This window comes from Adiantum capillus-veneris, chromosome 11, assembly GCF_014529385.1.
Source record: "Adiantum capillus-veneris isolate H3 chromosome 11, ASM1452938v2, whole genome shotgun sequence".
Lineage (NCBI taxonomy): Eukaryota > Viridiplantae > Streptophyta > Polypodiopsida > Polypodiales > Pteridaceae > Adiantum > Adiantum capillus-veneris.
This window is the reverse complement of record NC_140941.1, coordinates 90,588,599-90,615,396: the sequence shown is the minus strand read 5'-3', so window position 1 is coordinate 90,615,396 and position 26,798 is coordinate 90,588,599. Positions and strand designations below refer to the sequence as shown.

Genomic DNA, 26,798 nt, shown 5'->3' with positions numbered 1-26,798 from the left:
TAGATGAGGATTTTCTTGTTGGTCAAGAAGATGGCTTGATAGATAGAGTGAGTTGGAAAGAGAAAAGAGTCATCCTTTGGGCTGACAATATATCTACAAAACTTGGTAATGGAGTGGTATTGCTGGTCCACCCATACGAGGCTATAAACTGTACTGAACTAGGTGAGAGTAGCTTGGGTGTCATTGTGGAAGGGTCGATGCATCCACATCAAAGTGATATTTCAAGTTTGAATTTGGTAAGCTGGCCTATTAGGCAGCTCACATTTGAGAATGGTGAGCCCTTGATCAAAGACACTGGATCCTCTTCTACCATTGAGGGTATTCAAGATTTCCTCATGGAAGAAACGGGAGATTCCCTTGACAGCTTATATGCTTCCAGTGATGACTATGAGGATGATGGCATAGATAACAACACTGAAACTAGTTTTGAAGAAGGTACCACCAGTACAGAACTAGGTCTTCTTCTTCATACTCAAAATGATAGAGAGCAGGATGCCATTGCCGGTGACTATGATATAAGAGATGGGACAGGTAAGAAAAGGAGTCATGTACATAAAGATAGGCCTAGAAAAAAAAAGGTAATGCTCATGCTTTCAACAAACAATGTGATGCTGCAAACATTCACAAAGTTGCAACAATTGATTGTTGTGAGATGCGATGCTGCCAGATTGGAAACAAATCCAAAATCATGCAAGCGAGGACAAACTTTTGGGGACAAAGCTACACTAGTCGATGCAAATTTGTATTGGATTGTATGAGCATGGCTCATAGAAAAGATCAAGAAGAGGAATGCTTTGAGTTTACTTTTGATGGAAAGAAGGTATGTAGTAAAGCATGGTATGTAATGCATGGAATAGGAAAGTCAACATTTTACAGGCTGCGTAAAAAATTCTTGGATGGAGCATGCAATGGCAATCATGGAAACACTGGAATAATAAGGAAGAGCTTGACACATGTTGAGATGGCAAAAGCACTCATACAAGGCTTCATAGATAATAATGCAGATCAAATGCCACATAAGTGTTAACCCTCACGGCACACGGACACCCATCACCTACGATGGACTCGTATTATGTATTTAGTAGAGTCAGGCACCGGGCTTGTCGGACCAATAGGGAAAGGTAGAGTGATCGCCGATGAGAGGCGCACTTTAACTTGGACATTCAAGGGGTTAGTTGGCTAAGCGTGGGCGCCCAAGTGTGAATGGGGTGAGCTCCTATAAAAGCCAACTAAACCTAATTTTTACTCATTCTCTCATTTGTGCAATTGAAGAGTGCTCTTGCCACATCTCCATCTTCTTCTTCTTCACCTCCTTGTGTGTGTGTGTGTGTGAGAGAGAGAGAGAGGGAGAGTGTGTGTGCGATCGAGCATTACGAAGGCACGACGGCGGCGAAGCGGTTGAGCGCGGCACGACTGCAGCTTCTTCTTCATCGCGGCGAGGAATCCACCACGAAGGCGAGCGTAGAGCGGTGAGTGACACACCCTTTGTTTTCTTGAGCTTGCTAGTTTAGGCTTGTTGTGTGCTTGGAGCCGTTTGTGGCTCGCACACGGTGTATTGGCAAGTCCCTTGCTTCGACAGTGCGGCAAGGAGCGCACATTTTTGGCGCCGTTGCCGGGGATATGCCCTACACTAAGCTCGATTAGCACTTTACGCTTCCTTGTGGTGCAATTTCTATCATAGGAAAGGCAGGGAAGGAGTGTGTGGAGATTTTTGTTTTTTGCGTTTTTCTGCATTTGCTGTCAAGTTTCAATTTCTGTTATTGTCTGCGTTTTTTCAACTTCTGCAATTTCTGCATTTTCAAGTTCGGCGTTTTCAATTTCTGCAATTTTCTGCATTTCTGCGTTTTTTTAATTTTCTGCAATTTCTGCATTTTCTGCAATTCCTGCGTTTTTTCTGCAATTTCTGTAATTTCTGCAACTTTCAATTTTTTGCATATCTACGTTTTTTCAATTTCTGCGTTTTCAATTTCTGTATTTGCTGCACCAAAAAGAAAAAAATTTTAAATTTTCTATTCTCCAAAAAAAAAAAAATTTCTGGGAAAAAGAATATTTTCAAAAAAAAAAAAACGGAAATTAAGAACGCGAGTGAGTGGGCGGCGAAATTTTTCGAAAATAAAAAACGTGACTCTTAAAACGGACGGGTTGGTTTGTATAAAAGATAGATCGGGATCGGGATCATTTTCCCAAGCCCAAGCCCAAGCCCAAGCCCAAGCCCAGGCCCAGGCCTCAGTCTTATGATATATACTAGACTCACTCTTATATATATACCCTACTCCCTCAAGAGAGAATGAGAGCATGTGGGACAAGTCCTCCACTCTCCTCCTTTCTCTTCCCACTTGCACCCTTAGACTTTCTAGTTTGGGCCTAGTTCCCTACTGAAAATTGACAGTTTTAGGGATTCCGAGGGCATAGAGTGACCAAACGGAGGGTTGTAAAGCACGGCACGACCCTCTGACCGATACGCTCGTTTCGAGCTATCACACGGCCCATTCCACGACACGCTCTAAAAAATCTAGCAAAAAAACAAACAAAAAACACGCTAAAAACTAGTCACAAGGCCTCCTAGAGCAGCTTTTTGACACCTTAGGGTATCAGAAGCACATGCACTTACGCTCTGGGCGGGTGCTAGAACACGAGCATATTGAGGGTGCCTCTGTTCATACGGACACCCATTACCCATCCACGATAAGCTCTAGACCCTCAGCGGGGACACAAGGTAGCACCACCCAAGACCCTAAAATAGCCGCTAGTGATTCCTCCTCCGACTCAGAAATCATGGAAGCATACCCTACCCAAAACACTGAGAGAGAAGGCCATGCACCTCCCGAAGCTCCACAGCCTAGTACTAGTATGTTTAGCCGTTTCATGGAAACATTAGGTAGAGCTACTCGCTCGGAACCTGATGCAAATGAAGCACACGAAGGGGGTGGGGAAGTGGACTCTCCTTTCACATCGCACGTGGACCCCACACCCCCAAAGAGTGTCCATGTGGATATCCTGCCAACTTCTTACCAAGAAGGCCTTGTTGAGCTGCCTCCTTCAGAAGTTCCCTCTAGAGTACCGTTGGTGGCAAGTAAAACCACGGGGAGCAACATTGCATCTACCTCACAAGAAACCGTTAACACGTCGACTCTAGAAGGATTGTTCATTAATGATCATTGGACATACGACCTCCACACTGAGGTGTTGACGAATCTACACTCTGGCCACGCCTACCATGTAGGATGGATAGAGATTGTACAATCCACCTCTAGTGCCACGAGCATCGAAGATCAACAGAAAATGATCTGTAATGTTATCCATGGCATTATTCAATCAGAAAGGCAAAACCGAGGGGTAAATATACTCTCAACTGGCCCCATGAGATTTCTGGATACGAGCAAGGCTCAACAGCCTACTCTATCACAAATGGAGACTCCTCTAATGAGCCCCGTGGACCCATCTTACGTCATTTCACCTGGGGTCTCTATGCAATCTGAGCCTCCGAGCGAAAACTTTAGCTTCCCTAACTTGGCTCAACCCTCTATCAAGGAAAACACAGTGCTCACTCCAGGGATAAGCCTAACAGAGAATGTACCGATGACATCTATGGTTAGCGCAGTGCCACTACCTAGTGTTGTAGTACCTAATATGGGGCCTCGACCGTATGTGCCTCTAGCCCCTTATGCACACATGGCCCCCACACCTCCAATTGTACCACTTGCTTATGCTCCTCGAGTGCCGCTCCCTAGCCCTTATCCGAGTGGACCTATGCCCGGTTATGTTCCATATCCTGCATCATCTACACATATGCCAAGACCGGTACCCGTTCCTCTCCCACATATGATTCCAAGAGTACCTCCACCGGCCCTACCTCCTCACATAGGTGACTTGGCAGCATTTGCTCAAACCATAGGTCGATCTATCGCGGAAAATATGCGTCATGCATCTGATAGAGAGCCTAGAAGTAAGGCAGTACAAATTGCCAAACTCACGCAAAAATTCAATGGGCACGAAGATGCTAGGAAACACATTGAAGTGTTTGAACAAGTATGTGATTCCTTAGGGGAACGCAACGAACTACATAAGTGCAATGCCTTAAGCTTGACATTAAGTGGGAAGGCTGGAGATTGGTATAGGACCCTAAGGGTGGACGAGAAAACAATCTACCCTACCCTTCGAAGGTTGTTTCTAAAGGAGTACATACGAGAAGGTGTGCTTTGGGGTGTAGCATCTCAGCTACAGAAGGCCGAACGTAAGGAAGGAGAGTCAGTAAGGGACTTCATTAGTCGTCTAAAGCACTTAAACTCTCGTTGCCCTGTAAATGAGCGATTCAACAATAACCAACTGCTTGATTGATTCATTCGAGGGTTGAGGAATGAAGGAATCTATAATGGACTAGTGATTAGAGGTATCACAACTTGGGAAGATGTCACTGCCAATGCAATCCAATTAGAGGACAACTTGATGATAGCAGGCATGAGGGTGTCTACTGACACGAGATCCACTAGCTCACAAGCCATTGAGTATGAACCCATGACTGCAAAGCCCATTGCCGATGAGCCAAAGGTATTTGAGACATTCTTGACAGACCTCACCAAGGCAATCCAAGAGTCTCTTAAGGATAATCGACCCCCTCAAAATAGTCACATGTATCCAAGAAGGGAGTAACAATGGTGTTCCATTTGCTTAGGTCCACATAGCACTAGTGAGTGCCCTACGTTTAGAGTAAAATTTAATGGAACTTGCAACGCATGTGGTAGGTATGGTCACCAAGCTAAGGATTGTTTAATGATCAAACGTATGATGGCAAATAGACCACCTGTAGCCTGGACGGATGCACCTCGAGCTCCTGTATTGATGCCTACTCCACCTGTTGAGCAACTACCGCAACACATGGTCCCTAGATCTCAAAATGTTGTACAAGCTACACCGCTACCACCTCCTGTGCTAGGACCGCAGCCCCCGCATCCAAGAGTCGCCCCTATGAACCAAGTGGGTTGCGAGCCATCTAATGCTTATGCAGATGGTTGTGAGGAGGAAATAGACACTAGTAATGCCTACGGAATTGATACATTGGAAGAGTGTCCTATATACTACATGGAAGATTGTTGGGGGCAAGTCAAGCCGGTTTATCAAGCTGCTGCTCTCGCATCCAGAGGTCAAAATATCAACACCCAGGCTAGGAGGCCACCTCTTCAATGCTACGAGTGTGGTGGACCACATCGAGCAGCGGAGTGCCCTATTAGGCTGCAAAAGAATGCTGCACAGATGCAAATGAATCAAGGGAGCACGTCTGCAATGCCAATACTCACATGTAATCATTGTGGCATAGATCACTTGATTGCCCAATGCCCCTATAACCCAAATGCGCCTAAAATCACACCCCTAAATTTGGTTGAAATTGCTAGTGTGACATCGCCAATACCACCCGTTGCACCCGCTTATGCGATTACACGGTCCATGCTTCAAGTGCCAGGACATATCCTCGAAGAGAGAGATACCGCGTCAATTATCCAAGCAAAGAAAAAGAAGACACGAAGGAAGAAGTCGCAGAATACAGAAAATTCAAAGCCAAGTTCCAAAACAAACATAGGAACAGGAGATGACCCCGTGTATATGAATGACCTCGAGGATGATTCAGATTCAGTCGAGACAATGGAGACTAGAACCAATACCACAAAGGGAAAGACCGACAAAGAAAACCGTAACATGGAACCAAATGAAAACCGAATAAGAGAAAATCATAAAGAGCCTCTGAAAACACCACAAGTGTTTCCAAATCCAATCCAAGACCCCCAAGATAAACCGTAGGGGCAAAAAGGGAAGAATCGTAAAAAGAAGATTGGGACGTACCCAAACCCAGTAGACGAGATTGAGCAGGTGAAACATCTAAGAGGTTTAGTGGAGGAGACTCAAAGGAAACTAGAACCAGAACCCATGCAGGTCAAAATTCATGACACAGTGTTTCCCACGCAAGTTCATCCACCCCACATGAACCATAGACCGTTAGCCATATCTAGTATCATCCAAGAAGGGAGTGAGGACGGGACATCAGAAAGTGAGCATACACCCTTCTTGTTGGAAAGGATGTTTAACGAAGGAATACCTTATCCCATTGAGGAATATGAGATTCCATCCTCACCAGTTCTTAGTGAAGGACCTACACCCTGTAAAACACCAATGAATGTTTCCAAACTAGTGGAATTCATGTCTTCTGAGGTCCGAACCACGATCATAGCAAAGCTGTATGGAGATCCTGAGTTATTCCTTGCACTTCGAGCATTCCTTAATGGAGAGCTACGAACGGGATTACCGCAGTTTGCGCAACCAAATAGGCCTGACTCGATTATGATTGATGAGGAAAATCATGTGCAATCACTTGACTTAGATGGACACGAGTCTGTGATCGAGGTACCCATTAACGAATTAGGGCAGTATTTTGAAGGCGACGAGTCTAATGCGACCCTACCCATCACTACCAAGGGATTAACTATAAAGGGAATTCTTGATGGTGGTGCGGGAGTTAGCATCGTTACAAAAGATTGTTGGGAATCCATGGGAAAACCCCGCCTCAGTGTTACTAACATTGTGGTAAAGATGGCAAATAGTACCATAGCCAAACCTATGGGGATGCTCAAGGATCTTAAGATCAAAGTTCTAGGACACAAGGTACGACATACGTTCATTGTAATGGATTTCTCTAAACACCTTATGTCATATGAAATGATTTTAGGACGACCATTCATGAGGGAAGCACAAATGGTTCACGATTGTTCTAAAAATCATGTCTATTTGCAATTCCAAGACTCTGTCCTTAGAGTGGATTTGGTGACTGGTAAGGTACACCCCTTAGGGAGTAAAACCATTATTGATCATCGCTCTGACACCAGAGTTCACTCGGCCCCACTACAATATTGTTACACTTGTAAGAAGGATACAGACATTGGCCAAGATTCTCCTTACATGGATGTGTTACCGGGTATGACGGAATCAGACAATGTGGATTGGGTCCACCTAGCATCAACCATAGACACTTGGGGAAATAGGGGGACGACCTGGGTAACACCTGAGGGGGATGAAATGCCTATACCCTTAAATATGCTACAAGCAATGCATATCGCTTCCGACAAGACTCATCCTAATGTCACGAAGAAAACATACAAGTGGGTCCCTAAAGCTTCTTTAGTGACCATAGCTAGTGCTAAAAAACAGAATCCTTGTAAGAAACGTACCACTCGCTCCAAGAAAAGTAAGAAAATGTTGCGATGGATCCCTAAACGACTATTGGAAGCCCAAGGCTACTATCAAGGAAATGATCAAATCTGGGTGCCAAAACGTAGATTGTGCTCTTACCTAACACCTGACCCAAGTGAGCCCAATCCCGTAGCTCCAAAACGAATCAATGATAGTGAAAAGAAAAAAATCAGAGAATGCTACACACCCGCTCCCAAGCTAGTTTGGGTACCAAAGAAAGAACGATTTGTTCCACCTAGCTCAGGAAGGGGGGAGTCCCATGAAGATTCTAGCTCATCATGTAATACATCCATAGAGGTAAAAGCTTTTACACAGCCTCCATCTATAGTAGTGGACCTCCATGAAGCTACAAAAGAATCCACACCTCCTAGTGTTCAAGAATCACCTAATGAACCACTTCAAGTTCGATCCTGGGAGAGTACCTTACCACCCTTGCATCTTGACGAGGCACCTAGGGTAATAGAAAACTACTGGCAAAAATCCTCACCTATTACCAACTGGAACAATTGGTTTCAAAGGGTGACAAGCTCATTTCTAACGGTATGATCTACCCAAGGAAGGGGGGGAGTGTTTGCTGACAGTCATCATTCACTTGTTTCCCTCTCAACCTTTTTCCCTGACCTCTTAATCACCAATCTTAGGGAATGTACATATAAAGCTTTATACTCACAAAAACAAAAAATAAAGAGCAAGAGCAATTAGCAAACGAGTATGCACAATAAAAGTCAAAACATTGACTCAAACCTACACATGTCACATTTGGTACAGTGAAACAGAAACCTATGCCATGAAACACCTTCGATCCTCATCACTTGAGTGATGGAGGGTAGGTAAGATTGGTACGATAGGAGTGTTTCTGTTTTAGAGTTGAGTGATTAGCAAAGATCTCTTTTCCCACTAATGTGCCTCCTGGAGGTAGTCCTTTTGTTTCCTAGTGTGTACAAGAGAGTGTTGCTATTGATAGGATTTGGACCTTCATGGAATCTTTATCTCGACTCACTCTTCAAATCAAGCGCGACCATCGACACAAACAGGTGTTTCTTGTCCATTAGCATTGCCGTTATCTTTTTTGCATCCATGTTTGTCTGCTTTGATTGTGATTGGTAGCATAATATTCAGCGCATTGGCTTAGTATCAAACATTTAATTCAATGTAATGTTTTGTCATAATCACTTGTCTAGGTGTAAAAATCAAGCAGTCCAACTAAGCTAGTTTGACCAAGCTAGATATTAGAAATCTTCTCTTAATACCATGGGGAATGCCTTCCTAATAAGCAATGGTTACTTAGGTTCTTAATCCGATTTAGGCAGCATTGTGTGAAATGTACTAGGGCTTTCTAGTGGGCTTAACCCTTTTGACCTTTAGCTTAAGTATTATAAAGGGAGTTTACTAATGTGATGAGCCTGGGGAGGGTAACAGTGTTATATGACCCCCCAAAGTTACAAAATTAAAATGATGAAAATGAACAAGCAAAAAATCAAAGTGCCACAATGTAAAATTTTAAGCTGGAAGAGAAATCTCAGCTTGATTTGGTACTTCACTCACATGTATCGCCTATGGTACTAGAGCCCTAGAGGTTCCCAGTGTGGGCGCTTTTCCTTGAGAATAAAAAAACCCAAGGCATACAAAATAAGCACACACATCATAATTGAATCAATGTGAAAAGACTTTGGGGGGTCAAAGAAAAAGTAATTAGTCAGGCGATGATTTCATGAGAAATTCCTTTTATGGTAGCTTAACTACAAAGTTTTCTAGATATAGCCTCTAGTCAGCCCTTGAACATGAATACTTGGCTCTCGCGATTAAACAACTTAATTGACCACAGAAAATTAAGAAGCTTACCCATGGTATTAATATTCGATCTCTAGTGCTTTTCGACCGTCAAATTAGCGACCCCAGACTTGTTTAATTTTCTACCTTTACATCTGTTTATGCATTTGATTACATTGCAATTTAATGTTCATTGCTATCAAATTGTTTGAAATTCTTTTACCAATCAATGTATCTACCTAAAACTGCATATGCTTTTTAAGAGAATGCAATTACTGTGCCAATGTTGTTTGATTTTGCAGTGACTGAAGAAGGCTAAGGACATTCATCTCAAATGCTCTTCCACCTCGACGAACCAGCTTCAACTCAATAGCTTCCGAGGACGGAATCTACATCAGGAAGGGGGGCATGTTAACCCTCACGGCACACGGACACCCATCACCTACGATGGACGCGTATTATGTATTTAATAGAGTCAGGCACGGGGCTTGTCGGACCAATAGGGAAAGGTAGAGTGATCGCCGATGAGAGGCGCACTTTAACTTGGACATTCAAGGGGTTAGTTGGCTAAGCATGGGCGCCCAAGTGTGAATGGGGTGAGCTCCTATAAAAGCCAACTAAACCTAATTTTTACTCATTCTCTCATTTGTGCAATTGAAGAGTGCTCTTGCCACATCTCCATCTTCTTCTTCTTCACCTCCTTGTGTGTGTGTGTGTGTGTGTGTGTGTGTGTGTGTGTGTGTGAGAGAGAGAGAGAGAGAGAGAGAGAGAGGGAGAGTGTGTGTGCGATCGAGCATTACGAAGGCACGACGGCGGCGAAGCGGTTGAGCGCGGCACGACTGCAGCTTCTTCTTCATCGCGGCGAGGAATCCACCACGAAGGCGAGCGTAGAGCGGTGAGTGACACACCCTTTGTTTTCTTGAGCTTGCTAGTTTAGGCTTGTTGTGTGCTTGGAGCAGTTTGTGGCTCGCACACGGTGTATTGGCAAGTCCCTTGCTTCGACAGTGCGGCAAGGAGCGCACAATAAGTCAAGGACAACCATGCATGGTACTCGGGAAACTCAACGTGTTCTACCAATGATGTACAAACAAGTGGACATTTTGCGGGAAGTAAACGACACACTTGTCACAATGGAATACAAAACGTTGTCGCAGCCAACATTCTCAAGGTTGTGGAACACAGTCTTCAAGACAGTCACTTTATCAAAATCAAGCACATTCTCTAAATGTGACATTTGCACATCCATAAACGTCAAGCTAGAGTCTACCAAAAATCAGGTGGAGCGTGCTAGATACATGGCACAGAGGAGATCACACATGTTGCAACAAATGAGCTATAGAAATCTGTACTATGTTTGGAGGAGCTCTTCAGAAATGAATCCAACCAAGTTCTTGTGCATTATACATGACAAGATGGACCAGAGTAAGACTGTTATACCACAAATTAAACCAGTTCCAAAATCTCTCAATGGAGTTGAGAGGCTTCCAGTATCCTTGACAGGAATGCTCACTCATGGACATGGACAAACAGCTTATGGTCACTTTGCATTGGGATTATGGCCGAGTGATCCCAACTTCACAATTGCATCTCTCTCAAAATTTCTAAGAAACTTAAAAAGAAGAGATAAACATATGTTTGGTGACTTGAGCTTAGAAAACTCAAGTGTAGAACCACGAACAAATCTTTTTTATTGTGTTTTTTCTACAGCTTTTCTCTTCCAGTAATAGTTGGACTATCAAATATTTCCATTCTTCTACATGTTGTCTATTCTTGCATCTTCTCCATTGCCCACAGATACATGAATCAAAAAAACATGAGAGTGTGCGATATCGTAGAGTGCATGGATTATCCTGTGAATATACATCAATGCAATGAAATGATCGTGAGCCTGTAATACGCTGACAATCCCATAACATCTCCTTGGAAACTAACCAAAAAACTCTTTGTGTATTGGATCTATGCTGAAATGTTTCATTTAGATAGTTGACTACATCGGCTACAGACTTCATAGGCCCGCCATCTGGTTTCAACTCCTCATGAGTGAGGGTTCTCTTTATAACTGCCCCTGCTCCATCGTGCTCTCCTTTTCCATGTCCTAATGCTGAAAAGTTATGCATCATCTGCAGACCTGTCAACCAATAATACCTAGCCACAAAGTAGGAAGGTCTTCGTGCTTTAAACTGAGACGCTGCACCATCTAACCACACCCAATGACATTGTAAAGAATGGCCTTTCTGTTTCAACCACTTTTCATGAAGAAGAAAACAATGATGTACAAATAGAGTGTCATGCAACATATCATCAGATATGTAAAAATGGAGTTTCTTTTCAACACCACCTCCTAAGTTTCTCACATAAGTAATGTGAACAAGTATCATTACCTGATTAGACCACCAGTGCATAGACTATATCTCATTTTGTATTTTAAATCAATAACTCTCGGTAAAGTCGATGACCGAAACAACATAATATGGAAACTTGAGTAAGCACTCTTTAAATTGTTGTGCCTGCCACCGAAAAATGTAGTCATGCTTGATGAAGTTCTTAAGATGAGATGAGAACAGGTCAATAAAAGTAGAGCTTCTTATTTGTTGCACTACCAAGTCCTTTCTTTTCTCCTCAAACCCACATCATCAACTTGCCCAGTTGAAACATTTGTGAAGATATTCACAGTGACCTCCCCACCATCCACTCAAATCTCATCAAGACACAATGTCAACCTGTTTATGCCACATCTAGAGCAATCCCCAAACAAGCATTTTTTTGCATAGTATTCTGCATCATGAGCCTTTGGACATAAAAGTGATTCCCACATATTAGTGATGCTATGACACACTTATTGGTTTGCAATACACTTACCTGAATCATCACTGCAGCATACGGAACATGTGCAGGCATGATCCTTTCCATGTTTCCCGAACTTGTTTTGTCGCATCTGATTAAATGCCTCTTTAAGACATATCATTTGGACATGATATACACAGCAACACGTATATCGCTCCTTCAATTTTCGAACAAAGTAAGTCTTTAAAGCCTCAAAACATCTAAGAGAAATTTTCACTTCTAGATGGGCCCTCTTGAATCTTTTGTACAACTCAACCTGTGAATTTAAAACAAAACAGCTTATGAGAGTAAAATATTACCCATTTTGTATAGTACCATTTGGTACAGTACATAAGCAAATGTGGAGCTATAAAATACCAAATGTGAGGCTATAAAATATTAGCCATTATGTACAGTACCATTTGGTACAGAACAGTACCATTTGGGCCTATATAGTACCAATTTTGATACATTTGGTAGAGGACAGTAATTGGATTTTCTACAGTACCAGATTTTGTATAGTAAGACATTAGCTATTTGGTACTTTACTATTTGGTGCAGTAGAGTACCAATTTGGTACTGTTCAGTACCAAGTTTGAAACTAGTTTGGAAATGTCTTCAACAGGGCTTAAACAGTACCTTAAATGGTGGTACAAGGTGGATGCCATAAAGTACCAATTTGGTGGTGTAAAGTATCAATTTTCGTACTATAAAACTTTATCAATGAAAGATATTTTTGTTTTGTACTAGAAAATGTACTATAGAGTACCTTGAGTAATGTTATAGGGTGGATGGGGATATTATGTAGTACATAACATGGAATTATAGGGTACTCTTTAGTACAATTTAGGGTGTATAACATGTTATTATATGGTAGATAAATGTACTTTGGCCTACATCACAAGGTTCTATAAAGTACTCCAATGAGATGGAATGTACTATGGTGTACGTTATATGGTAGTATAGGGTAGATGCTATGAACATTATTATAGGGTACTCCAATCACATGAAAAGTGCTATTGAGTACCTAGCGTGGAAGCATAGGGCATTATAAGGTATAACAATGGAGTACCTTCATATTAATATAGATACTATTATACCTCGGGTTGCTACATGTACTAAATAATTTACCTTCAGCAAGTTACTAGAGGTATTGTATGCTGTAGAATACCTTCAAGTACTATAAGTAGATTACATTAAAACTGAGAAAATAGAGAGGCACAAAAGACATTACAACGATTTGAATTTACCTGAGAGTCGTCGAGAAGATGCACTGGATGTTTAACAACACTTTTTCTCCAAATCCTCTTCCCACATATGTCCTTTTTGTTGGGTGAAACTTGAGTCTTTGAGCTCCAAAAGACATAAACTAGATCTCTTACTTCACATGTGACAATGTTACCTTGAGGCAATTGTCTTTCACATGCACTCAATAGAAAAACTTCCTCATCATCTTAATCTCAAGACGATAATTGGTTGCAACAATGTTTCTCCGATGAACAACCAAAATACCTTCTATCCTCGTATGGTTCATTTGTGTTGTGCCATCAATATTATTCATGACCATCGTCAAAGAAGATCTCTTCAAGAAGAGCTTAGTAGTTGAGCGGGGCACCTTGAGCTAGCTGAGGGTGTTACGGATGTTAGATAGAAGAGTGCTTTCAACATTATCCGTTGATGTTTGCAGATCCTTAAAAGTAGGATGAAGCAAGAGTTGTTGGAATAACTCTGTCTGAATACGTCTTGTAAGCCCCAGTGTCTGCGTGCGCCAAAACTTTAGACAATGCTACAATTGAGGTTAGTCTCTACCTCACTCATGTACACTCATACACAAGCACAAAAATACACCCAAATCATTGCACACATAGTCTTCTCAAACATCATGATATACATTGAGCAACAAGCTTAACCACCAACTTGATAAGTCTCTCTCTATTCCGTCACACATATGTGCACTCATACACATGCACACTTGTATACAAACTCAAAGAATATACCCAAATCAGAGTACACACACTCTTTTCAAACATCATGATATACACCGTGCAACAAGATTAGCCATCAAACCGGACAATGATACATGCACAGAAATCATTTGCAACAAGACAATTTCAACAGTTGAAGCTGAACAAATCTACTTTCTTGATTTGTCTTCATCCACCATTAAAGATGGATCTTGCAACCTACTGCTTTCTTTTTCTTTCCTTCTCTGTTCTCGTTTCTTAGCACCCCAATACTCCCGTATAGAAGCGGTGTCCATGCTGTGAACACTTGCATTCCTCTCCATAGTTCAATCCCTGTTTAGGCAGCCTTGCACAATAGTCCAATCCCTGTTTGGACAGCCTTGCTCATTCACCATTGTAGGAGAAGTAGTTGTGAATTCCATGCCTTGAGGATTATCCATGTTTACACAGCCCTGCATATTCTCCATGCTAGGAGAACCAGTTGTATTCTCTGGTCAATCTGTGAATTCCATGTTGGAAAGAGTGTGGGTAGTGTAGAGACGTGAAGAGCTACAACTACAGAATCGGCTATGTCGTGAACGAGGAAGAAAGACAGGACGAGAGAGAGAGAGAGAGAGAGAGAGAGACGACTCGTCTATAATCATTACATAGAACTATGATGTTACAAATCAAACCTTTTCTTTTTACATAAAAGAATTCCCCCAAAAAATATAAAAACGAATTTCCCAATAAAGTGGATTAAAAATACTTCCCCAAAAAAGACTAATTTTGTACCAAAAAAAAGTAGCGTCCTTGACAATGCATATTGTACCACGAAACCATGCTTTCAGTCGGGTGCACTAGCACTCTCACACTAGTTCAGATAAACCATATTCTTGATTTGAAGACTTCAAAAAAATGTACACGATTATATTGATACAGATTGAAAATCAATTTCACTTCAATATGCTATGTTTAATCGTGTAAAATGCAGAAAAAAAAGCACTTTAAGAAAACCATCTAGATCAAACAATAGAGGTTAAAAACCAAAAACATTTCAACATATTGTGATAAACCATAAGACACGAGTCCATATTTTTCACATTGCACTCTCATACTAGTTCAGACAAACCATATCTGTGACTAAATTTTAGACTTCAAAAATTGTGCAAGATTATATTCATTCAGGTTGATAATAATTTTCACTTTAAAATGATATGTTTAATCGTGCAAAATGCAATAAAAACAAGTAACTCCTAAGAAAATCATCCAGATCCAACAGATTGAGTTAAAAACATAAAACATTTCAAAATATTGTGATAGAACATAAGACGTAAGTTTATATTTTGCACGGTATCACTTCAAAAAATTTTGACACAATAGAAGACATGTGCATCATGATGTACATATTGCCAATCTCATTTTAGCTCATTTTAAAATATTAATAGTATACAATTCCATGAGAAAACATTAAAAATTTGGTGTGATTTTAACAAACCACTCATAAATGCAAATAACATCTTGCTCTTTAGAAATATTAAAATGAATGTCTTACATGCAAAATGTGTGGATATTCTTTTTTAAATTGAAAGTATATAAGCTATTTGTAGACATAGAGAAATAGCAGAGTGTGAATATTGCTTCTGTAAATATAACATTTAAAATAGGAACGATGATTGATGAATAAAAAATTCCTTTGAATATGATTAGATAGTATATATTTTCACAAAAACACTTGAAAACAAAAATTTCAAACAATTCAAACATTTGTATATGAAATACTCTTCACGACCGTGTTACCGACCAAGTATTTCATATAGTTAATACTTAAAAAAATGAATTGCACATGCACATACAAATTATATGGAGTTCATACACTTGGGTCAAGGACCTGGACGCCATATTTATGCAAAAATAAATACTTCTAACAAACGACACTCAATTAGCCGCGTTAGCGATCGAGTGTCACCCGAATTTAAAGAGCAATAATGGCTTGCATACGAGCATCATATAGCTGCGTTGCCGATCGATGCCCATATGTTTTTTGGAAAGGGGAACGAAAGTTGACTCACGATAAGTATACTGGAATCGTCGTGTTACCAATGTAGTACCTAGACAGTGAGCCAACACTTATCACAAGGACACCAGATTCTCCACGTAACCGAGGTGACGCCCCCGTGGTAAGCATTGTTTTGTAGAACAGCATACACACACACTCACATTGTGTGGTAAGGTTCCTTATGATTGCCATGCAATACGACAAAAGGCACGCTACCACACAACACACACACTCAGGTCCCGTGGTCAGGTACTCCGCTTCTGCTACCGTGTACTCCGACGTAGAGCTCCCACATGACCCCCTCTCTCCCTCTCTCCTCTCAATGTACCTGCAAAGGGGGTCGTTGATATCTCTCTCTCAAGTATTCCAGAATTCCTATTTTCCGATGAAGCAGTTGTAAATCGGCTGGGCTACTACCAAGGCGGAGTGAGACAGCAAAGCAATAATCAATAGATATTTGAAAATAGAGAGACTAAGAGGTGGAGATGGGATCAGTAGAGATAAAGAGGCAAAGTTTTTGCCCTATGTTGTCGTGTTATAGCACATTTACAATGTGAATTCAAATGTTCACCTCTCGTTATCTTTTTGCACATGAGGAATCAAATGCTATAATATAATGTCATATGTGTGGAACGGTTACCACGGTTGCAATCATGTACATACCTTATCGAAGCAGCGAGGCCCTGGATGTGGCACTATAATGTATTTTATCACAATAAAACATGCCTAAATTAATTTATAAATGTACATATTTCTAGTGCATCGATATGGCAGACTTGTTTTTCCTAGAAAGATCAGTGCATGCGATCTCGTCCAAAAATAGCAAGTTTTGTGCACATCTAAAAACAATGCATCTAAAGTGCTTGCCAAGTAGAAAGATGAGATTCAACATGTAATCTAAGCCCAAGGGGACTATTTTACAAAGTTAGTGATTTTTCCCAGGTCGTTTACGTTTTTTACGAACAAAAAAGACATTTTCGAGCTAAAAATGGCCAAAAATGATCCAAAATGACAAAAAATGGCTCCAAATGCCACATCACTCATGGAGTCGTGACTATTAGGAGTAGAGAATCTCTTTTGAAGTAGAATATCAACACTTTAAGTCTTTGTGTGAAGGGATACACAGGCTTCTTGCATGGTGTGCTAATAATATAGCCTTGCAATATTCCTACCTCGTATTCGAATGTGTGGGAGTTCCAATTAGGGTTTCTTCTCTTCAAAAAGGTGTGTGGGCTTGTTTATGGAAGTGTTGAAGCTTCCGTGAAATGGCCTTCATGAAGAATTGAAGGAAGAAGAAAGTGTTTTTGAAAGTGCAAAGAAGCATTGTACATGACACTAAATCATCTGTCACACACAAGAGTTTTGAGTTGAACTTGGTTCTTTTTTAGAATAAGCTGTCATAGTTGGAGTTTTCTTCATTTTAAGCGTGTCTTTTGCTTTGAATCTTCTGCGACTCGCTTGATTTTGATGCGAACCATCACAATCAGAGGCCTAATCACATAACAAACATCCTGACATAAATATGGTAAACCTGGCGCGAAGCACGCTAGGTCAGAGTTTGTAGTTTGAGAAATCAAAGGTAAATGGTGTAATTCTAGGAAGGTTTATCAAGTGCAAGGCATTAGGAAATTTCGGAGGTCATTTGGAGGGCCTTCTAAGAAAATGTATTTTTTGCACTCTCTCTAGAAAATATGGCGAATAATAGAGGTGGGTCTTTCATGGTAAAAGTTCAAACAGTGTACTTTAAGTAGATTCCTTACTCTTATGAACATTCGTTCGTAATGATTGAAGGATAATCTTCTTTTCAGTTGCATTGAATGAACCTCGTCAACATGGAGAGAATGAGGCTAACATGGAGGGACGAAGGCGCAACCGCCTATTCACTTTCCATTAAACCTGCACATTTGGCTAATGGCGCACTCCTCAAATGGCACAAATTTTACGCAAAAACGAGCCAAATATCACCTTCACATTGATTTGGACACTGAGTACCAACCATTGATTAAGCGTAGTAAAGCAAACACACATATACCTCCCGCATCCATAGACACGCTCAGAGCTCAGGGAGCTAAACACATAGATATCTGGACGAGAGGCTCAGAATCCAATGACTAATGCGTCTCCACCGTTTTTCAATCCTACAAGCTTATTGACCTTTGTTGGTGATGGAGAAAAGGGCCTTCTGGGTTATTGTAAATCTCTTACAAGGGAAGTTGAAACTTATAAGAGCATTCTCCAAGCTCAACAATGTGAGATTGTTCGTCTTTCACATTTACATTCTACGGATCAGGTTACCATTTTGCAACACAAAACAGAGGTACAGGAACTGAAAGGAAAGGTACGAAGTTGTCAAATGAAGGACACCATCTTTGGGTGGTCGTATCCGAAAGAAGAAATTGCGCAATCTTGAAACATTGCAGGTTGCATCCGAAGGTCTCAAGAAAAGAATCCGAGCATTAAAGTGATGCTTCTTGGTTGGCTAAATTGTCTTAGTTAAGTAATCTTTTTGTTTTTTCTTGTTATGCATTGTTTTCATGTGCCTAAATAGTGTTAGTGAAGTAAATTTTTTGTTATTTACTTATGCATTGTCTTCAGGTAGAGATTCAATCTATCCTGACAAGGAAAACATTGACCCCAAAGCCAATATAGGAAAGAGATTGAAGCCACTTATAAGTAGAAGCCTGACAGCAGATATAGTACATGACAAGAAGTTTAAGGTCCTACAACGAAATGTAGTGGACCGCTTTATTTCAGAGAACTCAGTGCCTGCAAAAGAGATACAAGGCACACTTGATTCACTTGGTGTAAGCAAAATAGGATATTCGGCCATACAAAAATCTGTTACTCCCAGATAACCAAGAGATCAAGGAATGGAATCTAGGCTCTGAAGACAACCCTAGAATGATCAAAGTTAGGTGCAGAGTGTGGAGTGCCGGCTTGTACTGTGTTGATGCAATATAAAGAAATACTGAAAGGGGCACCAAGGTTTGGGGCCAATACTCTCTAGGGTGAAAATTTGCCACTCCGTGTCCCGTGTCGTCTCTCTCTCTCTCAGTTCAGTTGTTATTAGAGTGCTAAAAGTCTGTTCAGTCTATTCTTTTCTATTGGCACATGGTACCCGTCTTGTGACATGTTTACTAAAGATGAACTCGATGACGTTGTCGAAAGACAAGTCAACCAACTTTTGGGGACGAAGAAGCAACTGAAGAAACACAACAAGAGAACAGACTACCCTAGCTATTTGGGTCATCAATCTTATTTTGTGGATGCAACAAAATAGAAGAAGCATGAACGCTTTGAGGGTTTGTCTAGTTCGTCCTCATCTTCTTCTGACGGTTTGGATAGCTCTTTCTCTTCTGAATTGAAACATGAGGACAAGTAGGTCAAGAAACGACGAAAGAATAAGAGATATGGAAAGAACAAGAAGAAGGCCAAGAAAAGCATATCCTCCCACAGATCCCGATAATTTTCTTATAATTTTGACAAGGATTCATCCTCTTCTGAGAGTTCGGACTCCGAGGACTAGATGTTTTATTCAAAGAGAAAGTATTTTTACAGATCAAATCAATATGACCTACGCCAATTGGTACCCCTACTGGCAGGATCTTTATTAGTAAAAAGAAGGTGGTGCAGTTGTAAAGTTTAGCACTTTCAACGGCTTTGAGGATAAGGCAAAGGCTCTTACTTTCCTCCAGCAATTTGATATAACTTATGCAGGAGGGAACTTTACAGAGGCCTCTAAGGTCAGGAAAGCTGCCACTTTCTTGAAAGACCATGCGCTTACATGGTGGACGACATTGTTGATGCAAGGGCAGGTAGGCACCCGCCACATGGGTATACTTCAAGAAAATGTTTGCATCTGCATGGCTCTCAAATGAATTTGAAGCCGATGTTGACGGATTGGCACCAACTCATTGCGGCTACTGGCAAGAGCCTACAAGAGTACAATCGGAGGTTTTGTAAAGCGTTGCTCTCAGTAACCTCCTACAAGTTTGTGCCACTGACAAAGCAGATTGAGAAGTATTGTTGTGGGCTGCCCAAAGGGCTTCTAGATTATTGTACAAAGAACAAAATGGCTACCCTCACTCAGCTTAGGGAGGTTGCCAACACTGGTCTTGCCTTGAGGAAAGTGGGTTTTCGAGGCAGCAAAAGAAAAATTCAGCAAAGAAGCCCTTTGTGAAAACGGCTCCTGAAGCGACATAGGGGTCAGAATAGGTCAATAAGGATGAGGACTCAACCGAGACTTCTGGAGCGCAGGCAAAGAAACAGAAAAGGAAGCCTTTTGTGCGTAAATCGCTCCAGGAAAAGAAGGTCTTGATGGCTGAGAATAAATGCTTTATATGCGAGCAGTCTAGTAACTTTGCTACAGATTGTCCACAAAGGAAAAGACCAGCTGACTCAGATGATAAAGAGGACAAGAAAGGGAAGAAGCCCAAGCCCATGGCAGGATTAGTGCCAGACATGGTGGGTGACAGGCCAAGCACGGATGCGAGACAGCGAGTTATGCAGAGCATCGATTAAGGTCAAAGATCATACGGCACTTATTTCCTTTGATCCAAGTGCCAAAACGAACTTTATCTCACCAGAGTTAGCTATGAAGCTGGGCATTAGAGCTGAAGGATGGGTACACAGCAAAGGCAGGGTTGGCATGTCCTGGCCACTCAGAGTGTGTTACTCCCACCATTGGAAAGTTGCGCCTACATATTCAATCGTATGTGGACACAAAAGAGTTTTATATCATATCATTGGAAGGGTGCGATGCCCTGTTGGGAATCCCGTGGATGTTCCGAACACATGGCGTGTTGGATGTCTTCAACAAAAAGATCACCCTTCAGCATAGGGGCAAACTCATGTTTTGGATGTAAAGCTCAAAGGGAAATCTGCCCCTATTGTATCTGCTTCGACTATCACTTTTGTAATTAAAAATTACTTTCTGCGTACTTGATTTTTGCACGTGATGTTTCAGATAGTTGTCAGTCAAATTTATTTGTGTTAGATAAAGAAAGGTCAGCATTTTTGCGAGAGTTTAATGACTGTTTTTCTCACTCATTACCGTCACAATTGCCGCCGGAGAGGCCTGAGGACCATACGATAGATTTGGTGTCAGGGTGTAGCCCACCAAACAGACCTCCCTACAGTGTTAGTGCGGCTCACCAGAAAGAGATTATGGGCCAGGTTGAGGAGCGGGGTTGATTCAGAATATTTCTTCACCCTTTTGCTCCCCACTGCTCTTAGTGCAGAAGAAGGATGGCTCTTGGCGCATGTGTATTGACTACCATGCATTGAATAAGAATACCATCAAGAATAGATTTTTTATCCCAAGGATTGATGATATTCTTGACCATTTAGAAGGTGCTGCAATTTTCAACAAGATAGACCTTAAGAGTGGGTACCATCAGATTCGCATAAGGCCAGAGGATGTGCACAAGACTGCGTTTAGGACGACATTTGGTCTCTATGAGTTCTTAGTGGTTCCATTTGGTCTTACAAATGCTTCTGCTACGTTCAATAGGATGATGGACCGGATTTTCCTCTCGCATCAAAAGTTTGTTGGCACATTCTTTGATGACATGATAGTCTATTCGAAGAATGAAGAGGAGTCTAGGTGTCATTTGACCATTGTGTTTGAAGAGCTGCGCAGTCACAAGTTACTTGTCAATTCCAAGAAAGTGAATTCTTCTTGGAAGAGATCCACTTTCTTGGCCACATAGTGTCAAAGGATGGTGTCCAAATGGATCCCACAAAGGTTGAGGCTATTAAGACATGGCCAGACTTAAAGACTGTGCACGATGTCCGAAGCTTCTTGGGATTGTGCTCATATTATAGAAGGTTTATCAAAAAACTTGCAGAGATAGCTTCACCTCTTCATGCTTTGCAAAAGAAAGAGGTCACTTTCAGATGGACCCAAAAAGAGATTTCAGCTTTTAGTCTCTTAAAGAAAATATCACAATTCCATTTCCAGATAGTGCATGTTCACGGACAGAAGAACTTAGTGGCAGATGCGTTGTCTCAGAAGGCCTTGGTTCTGGCTATTTCTGCGATCCATCATCGAATCTTTGAGGATATGGTAGATCTGTACGCCATAGATCCTGACTTTGCAGACATCTTTAGTCGGCTACAGAGCGGGGAGACACTTACAGGCTATTTTATACGAGACGGCTATTTGATGCGTAAAATAATGATGTGTGTTACACATACGTTGAGGAAAAAGGTTTTGACAGAGTGTCACTGTCCACCCTTTTCACGCCACTGCAGTATAGATACCACCTTGAAGGGTGTTGAGCATCACTTCTACTGGCCGAGGCTCAAAAAGGATGTGGACGACTTTGTTCGCATTTGCTTAGTATGCCAAAAGGTATAGATACCACCTTGAAGGGTGTTAATAGTTACTTCTACTAGCAGAGGCTCAAAAAAAAGGATGTGGACGAATTTTTTCGCAGTTGCTTAGTATGCCAAAAGGTCAAGTTTGACAGGCATAAGGCACTAGGACTTCCACAGCCTTTACCCATTCCCTCCCGCCCCTGGGAAAGCATTGCTATGCATTTCATTTTTGACCTTCCTAAGACCCAAAGTGGACACGATGGCATTTGGACAGTCATTGACAGATTTAGCAAGCAAGTTTACTTTATTACGGTAAAGAAGACGGTCAAGCCTGACCATTTGGCGAGACTGTTTATTTCACAGATTTTTCCGTTACATGGCATGCCTAAATCGATAGTCTCGAATAGAGATCTTGGATTCACGAGTTTGTTTTGGATTTCAAACCGGGAGAACATTGGCACGCGATTGCAATTCTCAACCTCATTTTACCCACAAACAGGTGGGAAATTTGAGATAGCTATTCAATGGTTTTGGATTTATTGAAGTCTTACATTTTGGATCAAAAGAATCAATGGGAAAAGTACTTGCCTTTGGTGGAATTTGCCTACAACAACACGGTTCACTCTTCGACGGGGAAGGTGTAACAAACTTGGGCACCCCAAGTCAAGATTCTACGGCGACACGACAAAGATTCACTTCAAAACAATTCACAAAGACGACACAGCCCGGTGTAGTTCCGTGCCAAGAGGTATTGGCCCCAAAGACTGGCGCCCCTTTTGGTATTTCTTCTTAATTTGTGTTCAAAGTACAAAGAGATTCAGCGGGTGGTCACTCTCAGACTCTGCGTCCAGATGCTTTGACTAATGAGGCCCAACCAACTATTTATTGGTACAAGGGATGCCCAAAAGCAGAGCCCCAAAATCTTTTAAAATTAAAAGCAACGTTCCCAAAAGCAATTGAACTTCAAAAAGCTGCTAAAAACAGCTAGTACTACTTACGAAAAATCCGTACAGCTGTCAACAGAAATCACGGACGTTTGTACGCTGCCACGTCAACATCTCAACCTAATTTTTGGTTGTCCGTACAGTGCCACATCAGCCTGTCGGCCCAATATCCGGGTTGTTGCCACGTCAGCAGGGTGAGTGAGTGTCTGGGGGCCAACCATGTCACTAGTTCGCAGTTGCTTAGTATGCCAAAAGGTCAAGTTTGACAGGCATAAGGCACTAGGACTTCCTTTACCCATTCCCTCCCGCCCCTGGGAAAGCATTGCTATGCATTTCATTTTTGACCTTCCTAAGACCCAAAGTGGACACGATGGCATTTGGACAGTCATTGACAGATTTAGCAAGCAAGCTTACTTTATTACGGTAAAGAAGACGGTCAAGCCTGACCATTTGGCGAGACTGTTCATTTCACAGATTTTTCCGTTACATGGCATGCCTAAATCGATAGTCTCGAATAGAGATCTTGGATTCACGAGTTTGTTTTGGATTTCAAACCGGGAGAACATTGGCACGCGATTGCAATTCTCAACCTCATTTTACCCACAAACAGGTGGGAAATTTGAGATAGCTATTCAGTGGTTTTGGATTTATTGAAGTCTTACATTTTGGATCAAAAGAATCAATGGGAAAAGTACTTGCCTTTGGTGGAATTTGCCTACAACAACACGGTTCACTCTTCGACGGGGAAGGTGTAACAAACTTGGGCACCCCAAGTCAAGATTCTACGGCGACACAACAAAGATTCACTTCAAAACAATTCACAAAGACGACACGGCCCGGTGTAGTTCCGTGCCAAGAGGTATTGGCCCCAAAGACTGGCGCCCCTTTTGGTATTTCTTCTTAATTTGTGTTCAAAGTACAAAGAGATTCAGCGGGTGGTCACTCTCAGACTCTGCGTCCAGATGCTTTGACTAATGAGGCCCAACCAACTATTTATTGGTACAAGGGATGCCCAAAAGCAGAGCCCCAAAATCTTTTAAAATTAAAAGCAACGTTCCCAAAAGCAATTGAACTTCAAAAAGCTGCTAAAAACAGCTAGTACTACTTACGGAAAATACGTACAGCTGTCAACAGAAATCACGGACGTTTGTACGCTGCCACGTCAACATCTCAACCTAATTTTTGGTTGTCCGTACAGTGCCACATCAGCCTGTCGGCCCAATATCCGGGTTGTTGCCACGTCAGCAGGGTGAGTGAGTGTCTGGGGGCCAGCCATGTCACTAGTTTGTGACATACCCCTCTCTTGAAAGAATTGTAATCGCTCTCAATTACGCCTACAAAACAGACAGAGGCCATAAACTATCTTAGTAGACACTAACAATTAGTACCGATACACTAGACACGACACATCTAGCACTTGTACAAATCAACAGTCACATCACCAGACATCACTTGACATCACATAACAAATCACATTCAAATTCATTTCAAATCTCTATGACCATGATTGCAATAAGGATTAGTTAATCGGGTATCTGTGAGGTCCCGACCATATCTAGATGCGATTACTAAATACGTTGCCGATTAGCTGCAGTCATTTTGCCTTTCAGTTCTTGCACTCAAACAAGTCAAGTACAAATCAATCATTTTCATTTTTGGGAATTTCAGTTTATAAAGAAATCAGCAGAATACTATCAGCCCATTAGTATCCCTGAAACCCAAAGGGACATCAGTGACTCTATTCCAAAATCGGGGTAATCCGTTGACAAAGGAGCGGAGCGACTCCCCTCTTGCACAAGCCCGCTGCACTAGATTCACCCATGCTAAAATCGAGGTTCTATCGGAGTAGACTATGCTAAACCGAATGCTTCAAGGTAAAGTTCTAAATCTGAGGAGAATATGCTAGGTCCTCCTCCATCCACTCCGCATCCAATGCAGGATAGTTCTTGAATTTAACCAAAAACCGCCTAGTCACTTTACCTTTAATCTTTCTATCTTTGTGTGCCAATATTTGTTCTGGAACAAGTATCTCCTCGCTTTCCTCCACTTCAGGTTGCTCATCTGGCTCCCCGTCATCGGGCACATCGCCTTTCACATGAAAAGAATTGTGAATCTTCAAGGATCGGGCAACTTCAGTCCAAAGGAGACATCATTTATATTTTCGTTTATTTGGAAAGGTCCATAGTATCTCATGCTAAGCTTTGGAAAAAGCCGCTCCCTTCTCTTTTTCTTTCTTAGGCGTGCCTTCTCAAAACTAAGAGCACCCAATCGTCTTCCTTTAATTTCAAATCGCGACGGTGTCGATCTGCTGCCTTCTTGTGTCTTTCCTAAGATTTCGCTAAAGCCTCCCGGACCTTGGCAAAAGCAGTGTTTGTAACAGACTTGGACACTCCAAGTCAAGATTCTACCGCTACACAACAAGAATTCACTTCAAAACAATTCACAGTTTACAATTGATTCGACACTGCCCAGTGGAGTTCCGCGCCTGGAGATATTGGCCCCAAAGACTGGCGCACCTTTCGGTATTTCTTTTTGTATTAATCTGTTGCACAAAGTACACGGAGTGGCTTGGTCTCACTCTAAGACTCTGCGTCCAGATGCTCTGAGAAGTGAGAGGCCAGGCCATGCTTATAAGGGTTACAAGGGATGCCAAAAGCAGAGCCCAAAAGCTACCCATAAAAAGCTACCCCAAAAATAGGCTTACAAAGAAACCTTTTAAAAATGAAGTTCTCTCTCTCTCTCTTGCTAAATAGTGTGAAATAAAGCAAGTCCAAAAAGCTGTGTAGGAATTTAGCCAGCCATTTACGTGCCCGTGATCTCCGTCGTGATTTTCGGGCTTCCGTATGGCAATGCCACATCAGCAGTCGGTCAGCTTTCCCGGGACTGTATGCCAAAAGGGGGGTGTGTGTGTGTGTATTGGGCAGCCAGCAGCCACGTCACCAGTTTGTGACATACCCCCCTCTTGAAAGCATTGTAATGCCCTTGATTACGCCTGCAAAACAGACAGAAGCCATAAATTGTCTTAGCAGACACGGACTGTTAGTACTGACATACTAGGAACACACAGCTAGCACATGTACCAATCGACAGTCACATCACATGACATCACAAGACATCACATGACAAATCACATTCAACCTTCATTCGGATCTCAAACCATGATTTATCGGCAACGCAATTAGCAATCGCATCTAGATCCACTCAGGACCTCATAGATGCCCGATTGACTAATCTCTATTACAACCATGTCTATCGAGATCATTCAGACCAAAATGTTGTAGTCATTTCGTATATCAGTTCCTGCACTTAAACAAGTCAAGACAAATCAATATCATATTATCGGGAATTTCGGTTCATAAATTCATACAGCAGAATACTGTCAGCTCCCAATATCCCTGAAACTCAAAGAGACATTAGTGACTTTAATATCAAAAATCGAGGCATCTGTTGACAAAGGAGCGGAGCAACTCTCCTCTTGTGCATACCCACTGCACCAGATTCCGCCCAAGCTGAGTTCGGGGTTCCATTTGGAATAGACTATGTAAACCAAAAGCTTCAAGGTAAAGTTTTACAATCTGAGGAGTATTTGCTAGGTTCTCCTCCTCCATCCACTTCGCATCCAATGCAAGATAGTTCTTGAATTTAACCAAGAACCGCCTTATTACTTTACCCTTAATCTTTCTGTCTTTATGTGCCAATATC

The 26,798-nt window shown here is 41.7% G+C and overlaps 1 protein-coding gene across 3 annotated transcripts in view; it reads right to left on the bottom strand.

The window, feature by feature from the left end:
* Positions 1 to 13,185: 13,185 nt before the first annotated feature.
* Positions 13,186 to 26,798, bottom strand: part of LOC147447634 (pentatricopeptide repeat-containing protein At2g33680-like) — a 46,018-nt gene continuing 32,405 nt past the window's right edge. For 2 of the 3 annotated variants that reach the window (XM_086523372.1, XM_086523374.1), the window contains one exon: positions 13,186 to 13,588. The gene's annotated coding sequence lies outside the window, so the exon portion shown is untranslated. Of the gene's footprint in view, positions 13,589 to 24,081; positions 24,431 to 26,798 lie in introns of those variants that run through there. The other variant, XM_086523373.1, reaches the window with a different exon arrangement.